The sequence below is a fragment of the Carlito syrichta genome, unplaced genomic scaffold, assembly GCF_000164805.1.
Source record: "Carlito syrichta isolate Samal-C Ts95f unplaced genomic scaffold, Tarsius_syrichta-2.0.1 Scaffold115657, whole genome shotgun sequence".
In the NCBI taxonomy this organism is placed as follows: domain Eukaryota; kingdom Metazoa; phylum Chordata; class Mammalia; order Primates; family Tarsiidae; genus Carlito; species Carlito syrichta.
Window position 1 is genome coordinate 21506 of NW_007059753.1, and position 6762 is coordinate 28267.

General features: G+C 56.1%; 1 protein-coding gene across 1 annotated transcript in view; it reads left to right on the plus strand.

Annotated features, from left to right (window-relative positions):
• Positions 1 to 3069: 3069 nt before the first annotated feature.
• The window catches only part of KCNJ4 (potassium voltage-gated channel subfamily J member 4), a 15371-nt gene continuing 11678 nt past the window's right edge, over positions 3070 to 6762 (plus strand). The window contains exon 1 of the mRNA XM_008073133.2: positions 3070 to 3127. The gene's annotated coding sequence lies outside the window, so the exon portion shown is untranslated. The remainder of the gene's footprint in view (positions 3128 to 6762) is intronic.

Genomic DNA, 6762 nt, shown 5'->3' on the forward strand with positions numbered 1-6762 from the left:
CCAGGCGGGTCTCGAACCCGCGAGCTCAGGCAATCCACTCACCTCAGCCTCCCAAAGGCATGGGATTACAGGCTGAGCCACCAAGCCCGGCTACTTTGAGGTTTTTGAGTTAGAGTCTCACCCTGTCACCCAGGCTGGAGGGCAGTGGCACACTCATGGCCACCAAAGCCTTGGCACGGTGAGCTCAGGCGATCCTTCCACCTCAGCCTTCCACGTAGCTTGAGCTGCAGGCGTATGTCACCATTTTTTAATTTATTATAGAGACGAGGGCTCCCTAAGTTGCCCAGGCTGATCTTGAACCCCTGGACTCAGGCAATCCTCTTGCCTCCACCTCTCGAAGTGCTGGGGCAGAGGGACCCAGCCTGGGGCAGAGGGACCCAGCCTGCTCTCAGCAGGACAGGAGAGGAGGCCCACTTCCCCCACCCCACCCCAAGACGCCTCCAGTCCCAGTGGTGCCAGTTGTGGCCCATGGATCGAAAGCAGAAGATCTGGGTTCAAATCCAGCCCCACCCCGGAGCAGCTGTGTCGTCTTGGGCAGCTTTTTCGCCACTCTGAGCCTCCATCCCCACCTCTGTCAGGGTGGGCTTGTGCCCCTGCAGCTGAGGGTTGCAGATGTTGTTGATATGAGCTACTTTGTGGCCCCATCACTCGGTGGCCATGGCTGGGCTAGATTTCCAGGCCCCGGCCTCCCCTGCCCCCCAAGCCACTCACCAGCCATTGTCTTCGCTTCGCCCTCCTGCCCAGCCCTGCCCTTGCCCCTCCCCCAGTCCCCCAGACCTGCTCGAATGGGGGCAGGGCTGGCTGAGTGCCAGCCCTGGCCATGCCGCTGCAAATCCTGAATCCACCTGACCTTGGAAAGAGCCTCTCTCTGGCCGGGCTCCAGGGCTGACCCCCAGACACCAGGCAGTGACGGGGCAGTAGAGAGGAGAGGGAACCAGGTGGGACGGAAAAAGGGCTACATGCCTCCACCGCTGTCCCAGGTCCCTGACATGACAGAGGACAGAGAGGAGGAGGGCCACCAGCCGTGGGAGGGCGTCACTGAAACCTGCTGCATCAACAGCACAGCAGAGCCTCACTCCCACAGTCAGGTGGGCTGCCTGAGGAACTGATAAGTTCCCTGTCCTGGGAAGTGTGTAAGTAACTGCTGGACAGCACCTCTTAGGGGGCAGCAGGGGCTTCTAGCCACAGGGCCCGGGGAAGGGATTGGACCCGGCACCCAAAGAGTCCCAGGTTTCGCGCTGCACTCGAGAGGTGCTGTGAGCCTTGGGGCCTGACAGACTGTTCCAAGGTCCCTCCATGACTTCCAGTAAATCCCCCCCTCCAAACATCTGAGGCCCAACCCTGGCCAGCCACAGCTTCAAGACACGCCCTGGATCCCCATTCCAGTCCAGTCACAGCTCTCAGGGCAGTGTTTTTAAGACTGCACACGGGTCCTGGCCCACTAGTGGGATGTGAAGTTGATTTAGTGAGCTGCACTATTTATTCTTGTTATTGAAATAAAAAAGAAAATTTCAAAATACTATGTACAGAGTGAGGGTAAGTATTATTTTGTGGCAGTCTTATTTCAGCTTTAAATATATTTATATTATATAATAAGTAGAATTAGAAAACAGTATGTTAGTCTTTACTCTGGGTCTTGGTCTAAAGCTTGAAGGCTCCTGCCCTGTAGGGAAATCCTGGAGCCACCCTGGTGGAGGCATGCATGTACAGAGTCCTAGGATGCTCGGTTCCTAAGGACACAGGGCCAGGGGTTTCAGGATGCTGCTGTCCTGCCCTCAGAACAGCCTCCTTTCCTTGCTCAGTGGCCCACCTGGGTCCAGACCCCTAAGCTCCCTGGGGTCCACCACCTCTCTCTAGGGCCCAGGGCCCAGCCTGAACCAAATTCCCTGCTGTCCGCCCAGCCCAGGTCCAGCCTGCTCCGTCTTAGCACTCTCCTGTTTGCCCCCATGTCTTCCTGGGGTCCTTCTCTCTAAGCCCTCTGGCTGTGCAGACCCCTTCACTGCTGTAAGTGCACACACACACACACACACACTCTCACATGCCTGCACATTACAGAGCTCATCTAAGCAGGGTTGTGTCTTGCAGGCTTCTCTTCCCCCAGCACATAGTAGGTTCTCAATAAATGTTCATGCACTTAATTATTTACAAAGCGTCCTCTGAGGCGAGGCACTGTGCTGTGCTGGAGACACACTGAGCAGGAAGATAGAGGCTGTTCCAGCTCAGGACACATTCCGAATGATGAATGAATGAATGGGGGGGTGGTTGGAGTTTGAGATTCTCTGGTCTTAGGAGCCAGTGAGGAGATGGTCAGGAGTGAAGAGGAAGCACACAATGCTTTGCCTGTGCACGGCAGGCATTCTGTCATGGTCCCTCTGGTCAGGGCTGCTTATGGCTGTGCCCAGCAGCGGTATTGGACAGGAGCAGGGGCTAACCACTCCTCCGGCACTTCTGAGACCTCTATCCGTGGCGCCCTCTCCCGCTAGGCCCTGCACACATGTCCTTGCTGTCTGTTCCTGGAGCTTCTCCTCCTCTGGGCCCAGGACACCCTTCCCCCACCTCCAGACACTTGGGGGACACCTGGGAAGATGCCCACATTCCAGGGAGGGCAAGGCAGAGGCTGAGGCCTCAGATGTCTTGTCCTCTCTCCCCTCGGCCCCCAGCCACTGAGCTTGTGTCCAGTGGCACAGAGCGCCTTCTGGTCTCTGCTCCAAGGCCACCTCCACTGGGAGGTTCTCCCTGACTTGTGCCAAAAATAGCTTCTCCTTGGTCATGACCTGCAATAGCCCTGCTTAGACCCTGCACGAGAATTATGACGAGCTGAGATGATCATGTCCCTTTGTCAGTTGTCAGATGTTTATTAAGTGTCTTACTATGTGGTGATCTCTGGGAGTCGGGTGAGGCAGGGAGACAAGGCCCGCCCTTGAGGATGTCGTAGATGACATCGGTTTAGATGGATACATCTGCGAGGAAGGTCAGAGAACTGGGCAGGAGCGCCTGGGGTCTCTCAGGATGGGCAGCCTTTGATTCAAGGTCTGAGCGGTGGGAAGGGGTGAGCAGAGTCTTGGAGAAGAGAATTGCAGCCAGAGGAAGCTGCCAGTGCAGCAGCCCAGAGACAGGAATAAATGTGGTGTGTTCATGGGTCAGGAAGAGCGGCAGGTCAGAGAGGGCAGGACCTCACTGGAGGCCGGGAATTCTGAAAGCTTTAAGCTGAGGCATGACGTGAGTCCTCCGAGAACAGAGGTGGACTTCGGAGAGGCGGGGAGGCGGGAGGAGGCTGTGGGTTGCCGGGTAGGGATGTGGCTCTGTGGGTCGATGGGCCGGTGAAGGGCCAACATCCAGGGCCTCCCTCACCTGACTTGGGCAAGGGCCTGAGCCCCCTGTGGGGTGACAATAAGAGCACGTACCTTGAGGGGGCGGTGAGGAGGAGAGGCGGACACTAAGTGTGCGCAGTGACTACACCACGGTGACGGCCATCGGGTTTGGGAGGGGCGGGTCGGGGCCAGGAGGGGCCACAGACCGAGAAGGGGAAGGCAGGGGAGGCGAGGCTGGGGGCATCACTCGATGCCGGCCATGCTGGGCTGCAGATGCCCCCTCGCTGCCCGGTGGACGCGAGAGGCGGGAGCCGCGTCTGTTTGGCGCTGCCTGGGAGGGAGCTCCGGGCCGGCTGGTATTTTAAGCCACGGGACTGGATGAGATCACAGGGAGGACTGGGGACAAGGAAAGGGAGGTGGGACAGCCAAGCTGGGCACCGCGCGGAGTTTGGTGTGGAGAGGCTGGAGGAGGGGCAACCCGGAGAGGGGCCCTGCGGGGGTCAGGGAGGAAGACAGCCAGGGAGGACCAGCCAGGAGGCTTGCAGAGCTGCTGGGGGGGTGGGAGCCCTGAGGGGAGGGGGGAAGGGAGGTGAGGAAGAGCAGATGGTAAGCCATCCCCTTTGAGAAGGGCTCTGCACTTTACAGTCTACAAACTTGTGCCCCCCCACCTCCTGTCTTTGCAGCCTGCCTTTGACATGGGCATCCTTCCTTCCCATTTTATGGATGTGACTCAGGTTAAGGCATTTTCTCAAAGTCACATAGCCCATAGGTGAAGAGTTCTCGGGCTTTCTCAGGGGTCACAGTTCCTTTTGAGGACCTTCTGAAAACTATGACCCTTCTCTGAAAAATACACATATGTACACACCCTGTTAATACTTTTCATGTGTATTTTCCCTACAGGTAATACCTTCATATGGTTCTAAAATTTTAAAAGGCACAAGAGGGAATACAATGAAAATTCCTCCTCCCACCCTTTCCCCAGCCACCTGCATTCCCTCCCCAGAGCAGCCGGTGTCACCCGTTTCCTGGGTCTCCATCCACAGACATGCAGAGACAAGCCAATGTGCGTGTCTATAAATTTCTTTTCTCTCCTTTTTTACACAAATGGTAGCTACTACACTCACCGCCCATCGCGGTCGCCTTGCTTCGCTTAAAAATACATCTCGGAGCCCTGCATGGCTCAGCAGAGAGCTCCTCCTCGTTTTCGTGTCTGATGGTGTGCCATTTGCAGATGGGTATTTGGGCTGCTTCCAGGCGAGGCTGCAGCAAGCAAGGCTGCTCACTCCCCACGTGTGTGACTGTCTCGGCTGGAGTCCCAAGAGGGCCCACGAGGCGTCACAGGCAATGCCACCCAGTGGCCTCCACCGAGTTACCCCAGAGTAAGGGAGGGAGCGGGGCTTGAACTCAGCCCCGACTCCCCGTTCCTCACTCCTCTCTGCTCCCACACCTCTTCTTTCTTTCTTTTTTTAGAGACTCGCTCTGTCACCCAGGCTGAAGTGCCGTGGCACGATCATAGCTCACTGCAGCCTCCAACTCCTAAGTTCAAGCAATCCTCCTGCCTCAGCCTCCCGAGTAGCTAAGACTATTGGCCTGCACTGCCATGCCTGGATCATTCTTTTTATATTTTGTAGTGACAGGGTCTCACTGTGTTGTCCAGGCTGGTCTTGAACTTCAGGCCTCAAGTAATTCTCCTGCCTCGGCCTCTCAGCGTGCTAGGATTATAGGCACGAGCCACCACGCCTGGCTCAAATTTCTTTTTTAAGTGGCACCTGCTGGGCCCAGCAGAGCTTTCCCAGGAAAGCCTGTGAGGGGGGTCCAAAGTTCTGGGGAACGGAGGCTAGTACCCCACCAGTGACCATCACCCTCAGTTCCTAGAGTCTTGTTTGCTATGAGCCGACGATAAGGCAATGCAGGCGGGGGACGGGGATCACCATATTCCCCCGCACTCTGGGCTGGGGGGCAGACGCAGGCCAATCACTTCCACCCCTGCCCACCACACCCCCAGCCCTCCCCAGCACATCCCCACCTCTCCTACCCATGAGCAGTTTTCACCCTTTTTGGCTAAAGAGGGACGGAATCCAAGAGACATGTGGCTGTGGCCCTCAGGAGGTCTGCCCGGATCGGAGCCAGCTTGGCCAACTCTGGAAATCCCCCTCCTGGCTTGGAGGCCACCTCCCCTCCTGCGGTTGTTCCTGCCTTCTGGCCGGTCCACCGCCTGCAGCTTCTCCTCCATCTGTAGCGTTGCTGGGCTTGCTGGAGACCCTCTCATCTCCTTATTCTACACCCGTGGCCCAGGCCGTCTCACCCACTCACACATGTCATCCAGGTGTTCACACTCTAACGCTCCCAGCTTCGCCCACATCTCTCTCTCGGAGGCTCGGGACCCGACATCCGGGGGCATCTCCACCTGGATGTTCCAAGGCCACTGCACACTAGAAATGCTCCCAAACCTGGTCCTCTCCAGTCTTTTGCCATCTTTTTTTTTTGAGTCGGGATCTCTCTCTGTTGCCCAGGCTGGAGTGCAGTGGCACAATCATGACTCACTGCAGCTGAGCTCAGGATCCTTCCACCTCAGTCTCTCAAGTAGCTGGGATGACAGGCACGTGCTACCACATCTGGCTAATCTTTTTTTTTTTTTTTTTTTTTGTAGAGATGAGGTTTTGCTATGTTGCCCAGGCTGGTCTCGAACTCCTAGGCTCAAGCAATCCTCCAGCCTCAGCCTCCCAAAGTGCTGGCATTATAGGCATGAGCCACCAAGCCTAGCTGCATGCGTCACTCTTGGCTTTTCTTTCCTGCCCCCACAGCCAATCCACACTAAACCCTGTGGGCTCTTTCCAGAGTGTGTCCTAAATCCATTTCTTTTTCTCTAGCCCCACCACCACCATCCTGGCAGCTTCAAGCTACCAGCATTACCTCTTCACCAGCCTAATAGAGCTCATCACGGTGACTGGCACTCAGAGGCTAGACCAGGGCTGGGTGCCACTGGGATCACATTGGGAATGTTTAATTTCTTAAACCTGATGGTGGATATTCAAGGCTTTATTGTCTTATTCCTTATTCCTATTTGTCTTAAAGAGTTTACATGATTTTTTTTTTTTGAGCTAGGGTCTTGTTCTGCCACCCAGACTGGAGCACAGTAATGCTATTGTAGTTCACAGCATTCTCAAACTCCTGGGCTTAAGTGATCCTCCTGCTTCAGCCTCCAGAGAAGCTAGAACTACAGGAGCATGCCACCACACCCTACTAATTTTTTGTAGACAGGATCTTGCTATGTTGTCCAGGCTGGTACTTAACTCCTGGACTCAGGCAACCCTCCCACCTCGGCCTCCCAAAGCACTGGGAACATATGAAGATTTAAAAGATAAAAGCAGAGCCGGGCTCGGTGGCTCAGCCTGTAATCCCGCGCCTTTGGGAGGCTGAGGTGAGTGGATTGCCTGAGCCCGCGGGTTCG